The 16,931-nt window shown below is 43.2% G+C and overlaps 4 non-coding genes across 4 annotated transcripts; 1 reads left to right on the forward strand and 3 right to left on the reverse strand.

Moving 5' to 3' along the window:
- Positions 1-82, forward strand: trnal-uag (transfer RNA leucine (anticodon UAG)). The gene has a single exon. It is a non-coding gene; the product is annotated as a tRNA-Leu (tRNA).
- Positions 83-4,314: 4,232 nt separating this feature from the next.
- trnai-uau (transfer RNA isoleucine (anticodon UAU)) lies at positions 4,315-4,387 on the reverse strand. Its single transcript has one exon. It is a non-coding gene; the product is annotated as a tRNA-Ile (tRNA).
- A 439-nt stretch (positions 4,388-4,826) lies between these two features.
- On the reverse strand, positions 4,827-4,900 carry trnan-guu (transfer RNA asparagine (anticodon GUU)). The gene has a single exon. It is a non-coding gene; the product is annotated as a tRNA-Asn (tRNA).
- Positions 4,901-15,623: 10,723 nt separating this feature from the next.
- trnam-cau (transfer RNA methionine (anticodon CAU)) lies at positions 15,624-15,696 on the reverse strand. Its single transcript has one exon. It is a non-coding gene; the product is annotated as a tRNA-Met (tRNA).
- Positions 15,697-16,931: the final 1,235 nt, after the last annotated feature.

Here is a 16,931-nt window from a genome sequence, read left to right on the forward strand (position 1 = left end):
GTCAGGATGGCCGAGCGGTCAAAGCGCTGCGTTTAGGTCGCAGTCTCTTCTGGAGGCGTGGGTTCGAATCCCACTTCTGACACTTGTTATCTTTACTGTTCCGTGGAAATATTTTATTTGTGGATTGGGCTGCAGCTGATTTTACTGCCAAGTCAATTTGCTCCTCCCACAAAAGCAACTGGCTTTGTCATGGATATGTGACTTGAGAAGTTTCGAACGGTGAAATGGTTGACATATTAATAGAATCATAGAATCATAGAAGTTACAACATGGAAACAGGCCCTTCGGCCCAACATGTCCATGTCGCCCAGTTTTTACCACTAAGCTAGTCCCAATTGCCTGCACTTGGCCCATATCCCTCGATACCCATCTTCCCCATGTAACTGTCCAAATGCTTTTTAAAAGACAAAATTGTACCCGCCTCTACTACTGCCTCTGGCAGCTCGTTCCAGACACTCACCACCCTTTGAGTGAAAAAATTGCCCCTCTGGATCCTTTTGTATCTCTCCCCTCTCACCTTAAATCTGTGCCCCCTCGTTATAGACTCCCCTACCTTTGGGAAAAGATTTTGACTATCGACCTTATCTATGCCCCTCATTATTTTATAGACTTCTATAAGATCACCCCTTAACCTCCTACTCTCCAGGGAATAAAGTCCCAGTCTGTCTAACCTCTCCCTGTAAGTCAAACCATCAAGTCCCGGTAGCATCCTAGTAAATCTTTTCTGCACTCTTTCTAGTTTAATAATATCCTTTCTATAATAGGGTGACCAGAACTGTACACAGTACTCCAAGTGTGGCCTCACCAATGCCCTGTACAACTTCAACAAGACATCCCAACTCCTGCATTCAATGTTCTGATCAATGAAACCAAGCATGCTGAATGCCTTCTTCACCACCCTATCCACCTGTGACTCCACTTTCAAGGAGCTATGAATCTGTACTCCTAGATCTCTTTGTTCTATAACTCTCCCCAACGCCCTACCATTAACGGAGTAGGTCCTGGCCCGATTCGATCTACCAAAATGCATCACCTCACATTTATCTAAATTAAACTCCATCTGCCATTCATCGGCCCACTGGCCCAATTTATCAAGATCCCGTTGCAATCCTAGATAACCTTCTTCACTGTCCACAATGCCACCAATCTTGGTGTCATCTGCAAACTTACTAACCATGCCTCCTAAATTCTCATCCAAATCATTAATATAAATAACAAATAACAGCGGACCCAGCAACGATCCCTGAGGCACACCGCTGGACACAGGCATCCAGTTTGAAAAACAACCCTCGACAACCACCCTCTGTCTTCTGTCGTCAAGCCAATTTTGTATCCAATTGGCTACCTCACCTTGGATCCCATGAGATTTAACCTTATGTAACAACCTACCATGCGGTACCTTGTCAAATGATTTGCTAAAGTCCATGTAGACCACGTCTACTGCACAGCCCTCATCTATCTTCTTGGTTACCCCTTCAAAAAACTCAATCAAATTCGTGAGACATGATTTTCCTCTCACAAAACCATGCTGACTGTTCCTAATTAGTCCCTGCCTCTCCAAATGCCTGTAGATTTTGTCCCTCAGAATACCCTCTAACAACTTACCCACTACAGATGTCAGGCTCACTGGTCTGTAGTTCCCAGGCTTTTCCCTGCCGCCCTTCTTAAACAAAGGCACAACATTTGCTACCCTCCAATCTTCAGGCACCTCACCTGTAGCGGTGGATGATTCAAATATCTCTGCTAGGGGACCCGCAATTTCCTCCCTAACCTCCCATAACGTCCTGGGATACATTTCATCAGGTCCCGGAGATTTATCTACCTTGATGCGCGTTAAGACTTCCAGCACCTCCCTCTCTGTAATATGTACACTCCTCAAGACATCACTATTTATTTCCCCAAGTTCCCTAACATCCATGCCTTTCTCAACCGTAAATACCGATGTGAAATATTCATTCAGGATCTCACCCATCTCTTGTGGTTCCGCACATAGATGACCTTGTTGATCCTTAAGAGGCCCTACTCTCTCCCTTGTTACCCTTTTGACCTGGACAAAGAAATAGAACAGCAGTGGAAACATTTAAAACGCTGATCAATAGAGTCCAGGAGAAATATATCCCACTAAAAAGTAAGAACAAACTAGCCAGAAATGACACACCAGGGATGAATAAAGAAATAAGGGCAAAATTGAAACGAAAGTAAAAGGCCCACACTGTACAATAAAGGAGAGGGGGAATGTGAAAAGAATGGGAAAGAAGTCTAAAGAACTATTAGAAAGGCAAAAAGGAATATCAAAAAAAGCCAAGTATTCTGGACACATCAACAGCCAAAGAAAGTTTAGGATAGGAATAGGGTCACTAAGGGATACACACGACAAACTCACAGGCAATGACAGCGAAATGGCAGAAATATTAAATAATCACTTTTCTTCAGTATTTACCAGGGAGACTAGCATTGAGTGCATGACAGTGGAAGAAGAGATCAAAAAAATATAAAGACATTTAAGATCGAAAGGGGGGGAGATAATTGATAATCTCATCAAACTGAGAGGGGAAATTTCCTGTTAGGTGCCTAACCAGAGTTTCAAACCGCTCACCCACGCTAATTTCCGTATTACTGTTCAGGAGCTCATTTCACAGGGACACGATTACTGTGAACCATTTAGAGAGGCTCAGTGAAAGGCGGAAATTGATCTATTAATGGAATCATGGAATAAGATAGCGCCATTCGAATGCCATTCGTCCCATCGTGCCTGTGCCAGGTCTCTGAAAGAGCTGTCCAGTTAGTCCCACTCGCCTGCTGTTTCCCCATAGCCCTGAAAATGTTTCCATTCAAGCGTTTATCTAATTCCCTTTTGAAAACTGTGAGTTCAAAAAACAATATTGAAAGGGGTGCTGGGACCTCTGCAGCGTCGATGTAGAGTGTGTGATGATTGAAGTTATCAAGATGTTTCTTTACACATGGTATGTTGTGCAATAATCCTGAAATATCTTCAATATCCAACACAAATTGAATTGCAAACCTGACGGAGCAACACTGGAAAACAAGTCACGAGTGAACGCAAATCATATGGGACCCGTTTTCAGCCTCACGGCACTTTAAGTAAAGTGAAATAACTTTACATTGAAAAGATTTGGAACTTGCATCTGTGCCTTTATCTGTTCCATTTCTTAAAGTTGCTGGTGTCTGATGATGTACACGCCTCTGCTCCCTCTATTGAACAAGAAAGGAGGTGTTTGACGATGACGGGACCTGTTGGTTATGAGCTCATCCTTTGCATTGAGTGGGTTCACGTCTTTTGAACGGCGTCAACTTTAGCCCAGCGGTGAACTTCACAACAAACAAGTTCATCACCGTCTCACCGCGGGCGCTGACTGACATGTTTATTGTTATTTCTTTCAGACCTAAATAAATAGTAACAGTGATTTGAAATTTGCACTAAGTGATTTTTAGGTAGTCGCCTTTAAATGTTTCAAAGGCGACTCCTAATTTATGATCGTCCGCCATTTCTCCAGCCGTTTTGAAAACAAAACATGTCTCTGCTTTTCGCGTCTTTTTTCGAAAGGGAAAAAAATATATTTCCCGTGAGCTCTGAAGGATGTACAAGTACATTTCAGAAAGCTGAAGCAAGTTCACCGAGCTTAAATCGTCTGACCACGTTAAAGGCGCTATATACATATATATAAATATGTATATATATGTAATATATGCAAGTCGTTGCTGTCTGTTTCTGTGGCTGTCTTTTTTCTATGTGTGTCCATCTGCCGGTCAATTTTGAATCAATACCAGTGTTCGTGTCAGTTTGTTGCATGAAATAAATGAGAGTATCAGGCGCTCCCCTCCCTGCCATTGGGTCGGTACTGAGTCAGGGTTTAGACCAAACTTCTGGGGTTTTTTGTGAAAAAGCAATTAAAACCTTCATTCGGGAATTATCCAGTCTCATGTGAGCGGTGAAAGAAACACTGACCCCGATGTGATGTGAACACGCAACCTTTTGATCTGAAGTCAGACCTTTGCACCACGCGCCCTGAAGACAGGATCCTGGATGTTATCATTGATATGAATGTTTCTCAAACACCGTTTCATTTATCCCACCTTGGTTGAATAGATCGGGCTTATCAAATCTCCGCCAGATCCCACCGGGTGTGAGACAGTATTGGAAGTCGCCTTCACCCCCAATATCACGCTGGCATTCATCGCCTGCTCCCAGCGGACTGCATTAACAGGGCTGGGAGATATGGACTTTGTTTATATTATTCAGCAATGTGAATCGTTAAATATTTACTAATTTTTAATGGGAACAAGGTTTGAAAATGTTTCCGCCTGGTTTCGAACCGGGGACTTTTCGCGTATAAGGCGAACGTGATAACCACTACACTACGGAAACCTGAGGCTGCCAACTCCGTGTTAGGGATATAACCCCTCAGCCAAACTAATTTCCGTATTACTGTCCAGGAGCTCATTTCACAGGGATACATTTACTGCGCTGTATTTCGGAAGACTGCAGAGAAGGATCGGTGGCGATGGTCAGGCGGGGAATCCCAGAGCATCCCGCCGACACAAACATTTCACTGTTTTTTTCATGTGCCTGATATCCGACCGCAGTGTAAATTATGGCGAATCAGGCATGCTCAGATCACATTGTTCACAGAGTGTTTTCTTGCAGCCAAATCACACGTTAGAAAACGAGAAATGAGATGAAGAGATCGGAGCCATTTGAAGTGCTCCCAGTTACTGCAGATCAGGAATTAAAACCTGGCACCGGCTTCAGGGCCATCAGAATGAGTCAATGAATCCGAAAGTGGGAAGAAAAAAAGCGCAATTTTCGTCCCTGGGTGGGTTCGAACCAGCAACCTTTTGGTTAACAGCCGAACGCGCTAACCGATTGCGCCACAGAAACTGCCCGGTGCTATTTCTTGCTAGATACACTAAAGCAGCGTGTCACCGAGCCAAAGTTACATGTTGCAGCCACAGAAATGCAATTGTCCACTATCAGTCTTACTTTTCCAGAAATAAAGGATGGGACATTGTTTGTGGAAACATGGAAACGGTCTGGTCTCGCTCACAGCATCGATATCACCGCGAACCAGCTCTCCTGCAACCGGCGCGCCCACCGGTGCTTTGTCTGTTATTGAGTCGGACTGTGGGAGAACCTTCGCCACACGGACTCCAGCGATTCGAGAAGGCGGCTCACCACCACCTTCTCAAGGGCAATCAGGGATGGGCATTAAATGCCGGCCTCGCCAGTGACGCCCACAACCCATGAACGAATGAAGAAAAAGTATTCTGAGCGTCCTGACGCTGATATCAGGTTTTGATGCCTGATCTGCAGTAACTGGGAGCGCTTTAAATGGACCGACCTCTTAATTTCACCCACAACATCAGAGTAACTGTTCCAGGGGGACATGCCGACTCAACTGCGTCTTGGCCGCCTGTCTGCTCAGTCCTTTATTCGCCTACAATTCCGTTTCCCAAAGCGTATCTACAGATACACAAAGCTCTTTGTCATTTCGGTTCCTTTCGATTTTTCAAGCTCCCGATTGGCAATAATTTGCAAACCTGGTTGCAGCCCTCCGCCTTCCATCGTGTCCAGGGATGGGATATGTGGAGAGACTGGAGAAGCTGAGATTGTTCTCCTTCGAGCAAAAAAAAAGGTTAAGGGGAGATTTAATAGAGGTGTTCAAAATTATGAGGGGATTTTGATAGAATGGATGGGGAGAAACTGTTTCAATTGGCAGGAGGGTCGATAACCAGAGGACACAACCTGCATTTATATAGCACCTTTAATGCAGTAAAACCTCACAAAGTGCTTCACAGGAAGAGTTTTTGAACAAAACTTGACACTAAGCCACATTAGGAGATATTGGGACAGGTGACCAAAAGCTTAGTCGAGGAGTTAGGTTTTAAGGTATGTGTTAAAGGAGAGAGAGGCGGAGAGGTTTAAGGATGGAATTCCAGAGCTTCGGGCCTAGGCAGCTGAAGACACAGCCGCAAATGGTGGAGCGATTAAAATCGGGAATGCGCAAGAGGCAAGAATTGGAGGAGCACAGAGATTTTTTTTATTCGTTCATGGGATTTGGGCGTCGCTGGCGAGGCCGGCATTTATTACCCCTCCATAATTGCCCTTGAGAAGGTGGTGATGAGCCGCCTTCTTGAAACGCTGCAGTCCGTGTGGTGAACGTGCTCCTACAGTGCTGTTAGGAAGGGAGTTCCAGGATTTTGACCCAGCGATGATGAAGGAACGGCGATATATTTCCAAGTCTGGATGGTGTGTGACTTGGAGTGGAACGTGGAGGTGGTGTTGTTCCCATGCGCCTGCTGCCCTTGTCCTTCTAGGTGGTAGAGTTCGCGGATTTGGGAGGTGCTGTCGAAGAAGCCTTGGCGAGTTGCTGCAGCTGCAGTGCATCCTGTGGATGGTACACACTGCAACCACATTGTGCCAGTGGTGAAGGGAGTGAATGTTTAGGGTGGTGGATGGGGTGACAATCAAGCGGGCTGCTTTGTCCTGGATGGTGTCGAGCTTCTTGAGTGTTTTTGGAGCTGCACTCAACAAGGCAAGTGGAGAGTATTCCATCACACTCCTGACTTGTGCCTTGTAGATGGTGGAAAGGCTTTGGGGAGTCAGGAGGTGAGTCACTCGCCGCAGAATACCCAGCCTCTGACCTGCTCTTGTAGCCACATGATAGGGTGGGTTCGCGAGGTTCTGGTGGGATTTGAAAGCAAGGATGAGAATTTTAAAATCAAGGCGTTCCCCAACAGGCGGTTTGACTGGAGCGTCAAACCGTCCCCTCCCGTCTTTACTTCCACATACGTACATTGGGACAGGGCTTGGGCGGATTTTTCTGTGTCTCACTCGGGGCCGCTGAGTCTCCTGCAGTCCCCCCGATCACCAACTCACCCAGTTTGTAAATTTAAACCGGAACAAGTGCCTCGCAGAGGACAAGAGATGAAGGCAAGGCTGGAACCTCTGACAATAAATCTCTTGCCCACCAGCGAGGTTTGTGTACCTGAATCGCTAACTCTTCTTTTAAAGTTTTGACATTCATTGGACGCCACGCGGCACCGACAGACTTGTCTCTTGCACTCACAGTGAAGCGGAGGGCCCTTTCACTCGCACCGGCAGCAATTGTGATATCATGAAAAAGATGGCGGAGAAATTCTCCATTTCAGCGAAAATGGAGCGCTGGGGTCCGCTCATGAGGGCAGCGTAAAAGTTGCAACTCGCACCCACGATCCCGAGGGGAATGCCTCTACCGACTGAGCTAGCCAAGCCTGAGGAAACTGTTACTTCCTTGTCTGTTGTTGCAGCGAGCCGGCTGTTGGCTCCGCTCCAAGGGTTCAGTGCAAACCATGAAACAGGTTCTCCTGAATTCCATGGTGTCGAAGGCAATCGAGTAACAAATCGAGCAATGTATTCCGCTCAATCATTGATCATTCCATTCAGATCTTCTGCTTTTCAGCTGCACTTCCCCAAAACATTGCAAATAATTTTGCTCAGTATTTGTTTCGCTTGTTTAATATTTTGTTCTCCGGTTTTGCCAGATTAACATTTCATTTCAATTATCAATGACAGGGAGCAATGAACAATGAACGAGTGACCAAAGTTCCGTTTATTATTAAAAAGCAGTGATTCCGAAATTATCCAGGTTGATATGAATGGTAAGATAAATAGTGATTTCGACATGATTTAAATACGCAGTCTTCAGAATCTGGAATCAGACGCGCTACCGTTTCACTACGAGGTCTACTGATGGCATAGATTATATATGTATGAAAACTTATTATATCCTTAAATATATATATTTGATGCAGTGTTCCCTTGTGGTTGGGAATAGTTCATTGCACAAAAATAATTCAAGTCTGTGAGACACTTAATGTTTTCTTTAATCGCCATTAATACGTTCTGTTGCACACTGAAGGAAATGTTAACTTGTTTGCCAAGTGACAATTAAAACGTCAATAAATCTTTGAGCTTTGCATGTCATGAACTTTCATCCCTTCCCATTTTACATACTGTATTTTAGGAGTCTGCTTAAAAATGTTTAGTGCTTATTATACAAGGAATCCGGTGCAGCCGCTGTTAAATTTAAAAAGGTTTGTCGCCCCTTTCACGCATCAACAAACTCGACCCTGGAGGTTTATGGGGAGCAAGTCCCAACAAAATGTTTCCCTCCGAGGTCAAATCGGGGACTTTCTGCATGTAACTGGCGAACATGATAAGCGCTGCACTACGGAAAGGACAAACTTTTCGGTCTCAGGTCTGAAGGAAGTGTCTCGGGGAAACATGAACTGCTGAGTCTCTTTGCACTGACTCTTTTCACGAATATTTCATCGATCGAAACTATACAAGTCACAGGGAAAAATGTCAAAGTCATTAAACTCCCGAATTAGCCCCAAAATCAATCAATCTCAGTTTTGCAATGTTCAATTGACCCCCGGCCTCAACAGCTTTTTGGGGGTGAGTGTTCCAGATTTCCACTCCCCTTTGTGTGAAGAAATGTTTCCTGACCTCACTCCTGAACAGCTGAGCTCTAATTTTAAGGTTACGCCCCCTTGTTCTGGACTTTCCCCACCAGAGAAAATAGTCTCTATCTGCCCTGTCAAATCCTTTAATCATCTTAAACACCTCAATTAGATCACCCCTTAATATTCTATACTCAAGGGAATGCAAGTCCAGTCTATGCAACCTGTCCTCATAATTGCTTATCAAGGATAGCCAACAAAAGGGGTTTTACGATGGCTGGCTTTTGAGTGCATTGGCTTTTGCCAATGGGTATGTTGGTCCAGGGTTATGATTCTCGCTTCGGGGTTGTTTGTCCAAATATGTGAGAGATCCCGGACGAGCCCTTATTTTACTTTTGATCTTGAACGTCCAAAGACAGAAAAGTACCCAAATCACCTCACATGAGTGAAACAGTTCCTATGTTTCCTACTATTACCTAACACAACTGCCCAACTTGGTTCTGATGAAAGGTCATTGACCTGAAACATTAACTCGGTTTCTCTCTCCACAGATGCTGCCTGACCTGCTGAGGGTTTCCAGCATTTTCTGTGTTATCAGAGTATCACTTCCCTCATCACCTAACTACACTCATCCACTCGATGTCGCCTTGTGGTGCAAACAGTCTCCTTCCGCACAGCCAGGTGTTCTGCTTTAGGCATTAATTATAACTATAACTTTTGAACTTGTTGGTTAAAACATATGGCCTTGCCCATTGACCAAAAAGCAAAATGGTGTTTATCTCTCACCAGTACAGCCCTTTCCCGCTGCGTCAGTATGGAATGATACGTAGCAATCATACAGATGTCACACCTCTCCTGCTTCCCTGTGAAGCTGGTAAGACGAATAGCACACAATGCTATCTGATACACATACTCACCAACTCTGAATGATTTAAAGGCCTTGTTATGATTGTCAGAGAATTGTTTATATCAAAAGGACAATTAACTTACGAGTATTATGATATCAGCTGCAATCCAAGAGTTTCTGGACTTCAGAATCTACTAGTCTCTATGTTAAACATATGCATGCATATAAAATGAAGCAAATCTGTCTTATGATTGTAATTTCATTCTCCCAACAGAGATTTATACTTCCTTACTTAAGAGGCAAAAGCTAAAGGTTAATATTACTTCAATATAAAGACTAACTCTTTCCTTACAATCCAGATACCCCAAACTAATATAACACCTCAAACTGATCGAGTTTCTCAAACTAAAATAGTACCTCAAACTAATACAGTACCTCAAACGTATCGAGAACCTGAAACTAATATAATACCTCAAGCTAATACATCGTCTCATACTGATACAGTACCTCAAACAAATACAACACCTTAAACTAATACAAACCGATACAGAACCTGAAACTAATATAATACCTCAAACTAATACAGCATCTTAATCTAATTCAGTAGCTCAAACTAATAAAGTACCTCAAACGATAAAGAACCTGAAACTAATATAGTACCTCAAACTTATACATCATCTCAAACTAATAAATACCTCAAACCGATACAGAGCCTGAAACTAATCGAATACCTCAAACTAATACAGCATCTCAAACTAATACAGTATCTCAAACTAATAAAGTACCTCAAACTAATACAGTACCTCAAACTAATACAGTACCTCAAACTAATACAGTACCTCAATCGAATGCAAAACCTTAATCTAACACAGCACCTCAAACTGACACAGATTCTGAAAATAATATAACACCACAAACTACTACAACACCTCAAACTAATACAACACCTCAAACTAATACAGCACCTCACACTAATACAGCACCTCAAACTAATACAGCACATCAAACTAATACAGCACCTCACACTAATACAGCACCTCAAACTGATACAGCACATCAAATTGATACAGCACCTCAAGCTAATACAGTACCTCGAACTAATATATTACCTCAAATTAGTACAGCATCTTAAACTAACACAGCACTTCAAACTAACACTGTACCTCGAATTAATACAGTGCCTCAAACAAATACAGTACCTCAAACGAATACAGTACCTCAAGCTAATACCGTATCTCGAATTAATACAGTACCTCAAACAAATACAGCACCTCAAACTAATAGTGTTCCTAAAACAAATACAGCACCTCAAACTAATAGTGTTCCTCAAACAAATACAGCACCTCAAACTAATAGTGTACCTCAAACAAATACAACACCTCAAACTAATAGTGTTCCTCAAACAAATACAGCACCTCAAACTAATACAGTACCTCGTAATAATACTGTACCTCAAACAAATACAGCACCTCAAACTTATAGTGTTCCTAAAACAAATACAGGACCTCAAACTAATAATGTACCTCAAACAAATACAGCACCTCAAACTAATAGTGTTCCTCAAACTAATACAGCACCTCAAACTAATAGTGTGCCTCAAAGAAATACAGCACCTCAAACTAATCGTGTTCCTCAAACTAATACAGCACCTCAAACTAAAAGTGCTCCTCAAACAAATACAGCACCTCAAACTAATAGTGTTCCTCAAACTAATCCTGCACCTCAAACTAATAGTGTTCTTCAAACAAATACAGCACCTCAAACTAATAGTGTTCCTCAAACTAATCCAGCACCTCAAACTAATAGTGTTCCTCAAACTAATCCAGCACCTCAAACCAATAGTGTTATTCAAACAAATACAGCACCTCAAACTAATAGTGTTCCCAAAACAAATACAGCACCTCAAACTGATCGTGTTCCTCAAACTAATCCAGCACCTCGAAATAATAGTGTTCCTCAAACAAATACAGCACCTCAAACTAATATTGTTCCTAAAACAAATAGAGTACCTCAAACTAATAGTGTTCCTAAAACAAATACAGCACCTCAAACTAATAGTGTTCCTCAAACAAATACAGCACCTCAAACTAATAGTGTTCCTCAACAAATACAGCACCTCAAACTAATCGTGTTCCTCAAACAAATACAGCAGCTCAAACTAATCGTGTTCCTCAAACAAATACAGCACCTCAAACTAATAGTGTTACTCAAACAAATACAGCACCTCAAACTAATAGTGTTCCTCAAACAAATACAGCACCTCAAACTAATAGAGTTCCTCAAACTAATCCAGCACCTCAAATTAATAGTGTTCCTCAAACAAATACAGCACCTCAAACTAATAGTGTTCCTCAAACTAATCCAGCACCTCAAATTAATAGTGTTCCTCAAACAAATCCAGCACCTCAAACCAATAGTGTTCCTCAAACAAATACCTCACTTCAAACTAATAGTGTTCCTCAAACAATACAGCACCTCAAACTAATAGTTCAACTGAAACAAATACAGTACCCCAAAACTAACCATTAACTGAAATGTCAAAGTCCGACCAGGACAAGCAGGTTGACCTTGACAGGCGGCGGATCTGTTAAGAGGATATTAAGCTGCAGGAGAAAGTCCCGTTCAGGAGCTGCAATTGTATTCAATTAATTTCGAGTCTTTTCTCAACATTAGAGCAGAGAAACACGTGGTGCGTAATATCACCGCAGGGCCTTCCATTGTCGGCATAATTCAGTGCAACATCCCCAGCACATTTCGTCTGAAGCTCATCACTAGATGCCTTTCAAGTAACCTTTGCTGATTTGTTGCAGTTCAGTTTGGGTTTGGATGGAGTTGTTTCTTTACCAGCATAGCTTTATTGGGGCGAGGGGTATTTGAGTTTGTACCGGGCAATCTGTAGCTGTCCATTGCTAATTGATCTTCAATTGACACAATACATTTCAATTAAACTATCACAAAAAGACGGACTATTCCTGCACCCACTCCCCGCCCCCCCTCCAATGTTCCTACTTACTCCATTTCTCCATCGCTGCTTCTGCCAATCTCTCACTCTGTCTCTAATTATAAATCTGTCTATCGTGCTCTCTTTCTCCGAATTTTATGTTTCTTTATCTCTTTCAACTATATCCATTGTTATTTTCACCTTATTAAAAATCAATATCAATCTCCTTCGACCGATTCGAATGTATCATTGTCTCTCCACTGCTTTAAATGTATTTTTTCTATCTATCTATCTTTCTATCCATCTACCTCTCCATTCATCTATCTCTCTATCTATATATCTCTCTATCCATCTATCTCTCTATCCATCTGCCTATCTATCTATCTTTCTATCTATATATCTCTTTATCCATCTATCTATCCATCCATCTGTTTAACTATCTACCTATCTATCTATCTCTCTATCTATCTATCTATCTATCTATCTATTCATCTATCTCACTATCTATCTATCTCTCTATCTCTCTATCCATCTATCTAATTATCCATCTGTCTCTCTATCCATCTACCTATCTATTTATCTTTCTATCTATATATCTCTCTATCCATCTATCTATCCATCCATCTATCTATATATCTCTCTATCCAACTCTCTCTATCTATACATCTCTCTAGCCATCTATCTATATGTAGACTTACCTATCTATCGATCTCTATCTATCCATCTATCTATCTATATAGCTATCTATCTGTTTACCTTTATCTCCCTATGTCTCTATATCTGTTTCTCACTCCACCTGTTTATTGCTCTGTTGTTGTTTCTCTATCGCTTTCTGACTCTCCTTCTTCATTACTCAAGTTTATCAAATAGCTTTCTAATCTTTATCAAAAAAATGCAATATTAAAGCATGAGGTAAATTAGCAAATTACAAGGTGGGGTGGACTCAGTATGTTGGTCTGTGAAGACGTCACCGAGCCCTCTTCCTCCTTCAGTCTGCTGATCACAGAGGTCTCCCTGAGCAGCTTCTGGAAGAAGAAGCGCGAGCACTTCTCGTCCTGCTCCACGGAGCGGACTCTGGAACGAAAGATAATCTTTGAGGTCCCTTTAACTGGATGGATCACACCGTGAGATCACAAGGTGAGGCCCCTGAAACTGGACGGTTCACAGCATGAGATCACAGGATGAGGCCCCCTGAACTGGACGGTTCACACCGTGAGATCACAGCATGAGGCCCCTTTAACTGGACGGTTCATACCGTGAGATACGGTCTGTATTGTACTGTATTGCTTCGAAATTGTGAAATTTAGTTTTAACTCTGTGTATTCTTAAAATTTATGCAGTAATATATGTTTTGTAATAAAAAAAAATCGCAGAAACTTTCGAATCAAACGGGTATCGACCCTCCACACGTTATCCATTGCTCCACTGGCCCAGTTTTCAAAAAGCATGCAGTAACTCACACTCCCACAGCGCTGGAGAATGAGCAGGAACCGAGTCAGTCTCGGTCATGCCCACGCGATTCCACGAGTCCGGAAGTGTCAAAAGGTGCACGGTGAACAATCACCAAAGAGAGAGACATAAGCTGCTTCCTTTCGATCGCTCAGCTTGTCGAGCGGAGAACTATAGTACAATTAACAGATCAAAGTTTGCTGGTTCGAAGTAATAAACGTGCTTTTGGAGTAAGTAGTTAAAGCCATTCTCTTAACTTTACATGCAGCCTATAGCTTAACATGTTGGCGCTGAGGCACAGGAGACCACTTTTCCTTTGTCAAACCCGAAAGCTTTCTGTGTCTGTCAGAACACGGCTGTTTTGTTTGAGCATTTGCCTCTGCTCACCAGCAGGGAGTGCCTTTGAGCAACAACACTTCAAACCGCTTTCAGGCAAAACAGTCTTCGATCAGTCAGACAGACAGGGCTCTCGCTGCTCCCTCAAGCTCGGGGCCGCTGTTCCTTTCCTGAGATCTCGTCTACCTTCCGCAGGCTCGGGCTCTTCTCAGCATCATTCACGATTACTGGGGCTTCCCGTTCTGCTGTTGCTCACTTGCTTATGCTCGATACCACCGATTGGAACAAAGTATTGATTGTCGTCAGGGAGGGGGCCAACCCAAGGCGAGATTTCTCTGCTGATCGTGGAGCTGCTTGGAGGCGAGTGCGAAACAACTACTGTGAAGGGCATTGAATAAAGGGGGCAGTAGCAACATGGATACAGAATCGGCTAAGGGACAGGAAACAGAGTAGTGGTGAACGGTTGTTTTGGGGACTGGAGGGAGGAGGACAGTGATGTTCCCCAGGGGTCGGTGCTTTGACCACTGCTTTCCTTTATATATGTTAATGACTTGAACTTGTGTGTACAGGGCACAATCTCCAAATTTGCAGATGAAACAAAACTTGTAAGGGTTAAAAACAGTGAGGAGGATAGTGATAGACTTCAGGAGAATATATACAGACTGGTTGCATGGGCGGAAACATGGCAAATGAAAGTTAACGAAGAAAAATTCGAATTGATGCATTTCGGTAGGAAGAGCGAGGAGAGGCAATATAAACTAGAGGGCTTAATTCTAACAGTGATACAGGAACAAAGAGATCTGCGGGTATATGTGCACATATCATTGAAAGTGCCAGGGCAGGTTGAGAAAGTGGTTAAAAAAGCATTCGGGATCCTGGGCTTTATAAATAGAGGCAGAGAGCACTAAAGTATGGAAGTCATTAGAAAACACTGGTTCAGCCACAACTGGAGTATTATGTCCACTTCTGGGCGCCGCACTTTAGGAAAGATATGAAGGCGTTAAAAGGGTGCAGAAGAGATTTACTAGAATGATTCCAGGGATGAGGGACTTTAGTTACGTGGATAGACTGGAGAAGCTGGAGATTTGATAGAGATTGTCAAAACCATGAAGGGATTAGACAGAGTGTATAGAGAGAAATCGTTCCTATTTGCAGAAGGGTGAAGGAGCAGAGGGCATAGATGTAACATGATTGGCAAAAGCACCATAGATTACATCAGGAAAAACGATGGGGCGGTGGAGTGGGACCAGCTGGATTGCTCTTGCACAGAGCTGGTGTGGTCTCGATGGGCCGAATGGCGTCCTTCCGTGCTGTATTCTTTCTATGATTCAAGTCGAATGCTCGCTGAGCAGGTGAGAGATAGCAAGATAGATTCTTGCATTCTCCACTCACCTTTTGACTTGGGTCAATTGTCCAGAAACAAAAGTGGCGTCAGTTTTCTGCGAGCCCATGGTCCATGTACTTCTTAAGCTTCACTGCGTGCTACGGTACAGAGAGGTCAAGGGGCAGCAAATCTTTTGGTGTGCTGCAGGAAGAAAAAAATATTGATTTTGGTCTTGAGCAAAGATGGAAAAAAAAGCTTAATGATGCCTTCTCTGAGGATTGAACTCAGGACCTTCAGATTATGAGACTGACGCGCTGCCTGCTGCGCTAAGAAGACACTTGCTATATAAATATCCAGGCAGCTCTATCAAGTAGGACAGTTTGCAAGGTGTAAAATCATAAACTAATCGGCAGTTTGCAAAAACTCTCCATCCAGGTGGAAATCGAACCAACAATCTTCTGAATTTTGGTCAGACACGTTCCCCATTGCTCGACTGGCCAAAGGTGTGTCGAGTAAGTCGGAGCTCACACGCTCACAGCGCCGCGGTATGAGCAGGTACCGAGTCAGTCTCGGTCATGCCCACGCGACTCCACGAGTCCGGGAGTGTCAAAAGGCGCACGGTGAACAATCACCAAAGAGAGGGACCTTTGCTGCTTGCCTTCGATAGCTCAGCTGGTAGTGTGGAAAACTGGTAGAGATTAAAACTTGAAAGCAAAATCACTCTTAAATCGTTGGTTTAATTCTGGCTCAAAATAATGAACGTGCTTTTGGATTGAGCAGTATTGAGCTCAAGACCGCTCTCTTAACTTTACAGACTGCTTACTGCTTAAAATGTTGCCACTTGTCCATTCTCAAACCTGAAAGCTTTCTTTGTCTGTCCGAACACGGCTGTTTTGCTCGAGCATTTGCCTCTGCTCACCAGCAGGGAGAGCCTTTGTGCAACAACACGTCAAACCGGACTCACTTTCAGGCAAAAAAGACTTCTCTCAGTCTTTCGGACAGGTCTCTCGCTGCTCAAAGGAGTGCTGTTGAGCGGCAATTTAATTTTCAAAATATACGTTATTTCATAATATTTAATGATACCTGCAGTTCAGGGTAAGAATCGCAATTTCAATTCAAAACAATACAAAACAGATCGCACAAACTATGATCCCATTATTTCAATACAATACACAGTGTATGTCTTATTGTACATTCTGCATAATAAAAGGTGGGATGGCTTTACACGATGCTCTTTCCCCATAGAGCCCGTGCGTAGGCCGCAACGCGCCTCAGTGCGTCCCGCAGCACATTCCCCTGGACCTTGGAGTGTGTCAGTCGGAAACACTCGGTCGTGGACAGCTCCTTCAGCTGGAAGACCAGCAGGTTTCGGGCGGACCAAAGGGTTTCCTTCAACGAGTTGATGGTCTTCCAGCAGCAGTTGATATCTGTCTCGGTGTGCCTCCCGGGGAACAGTCCATAGAGCACAGCGTTCTGTGTGACGGAGGTGTTGGGAATGAACTGGGACAGATACCAACGCATCTCTCCCCACACATTCTGCATGAAGGTCCAGTCCACCAGGAAACAGACGA

The sequence above is a fragment of the Heptranchias perlo genome, unplaced genomic scaffold, assembly GCF_035084215.1.
Source record: "Heptranchias perlo isolate sHepPer1 unplaced genomic scaffold, sHepPer1.hap1 HAP1_SCAFFOLD_63, whole genome shotgun sequence".
Taxonomy (NCBI): Eukaryota; Metazoa; Chordata; class Chondrichthyes; order Hexanchiformes; family Hexanchidae; genus Heptranchias; species Heptranchias perlo.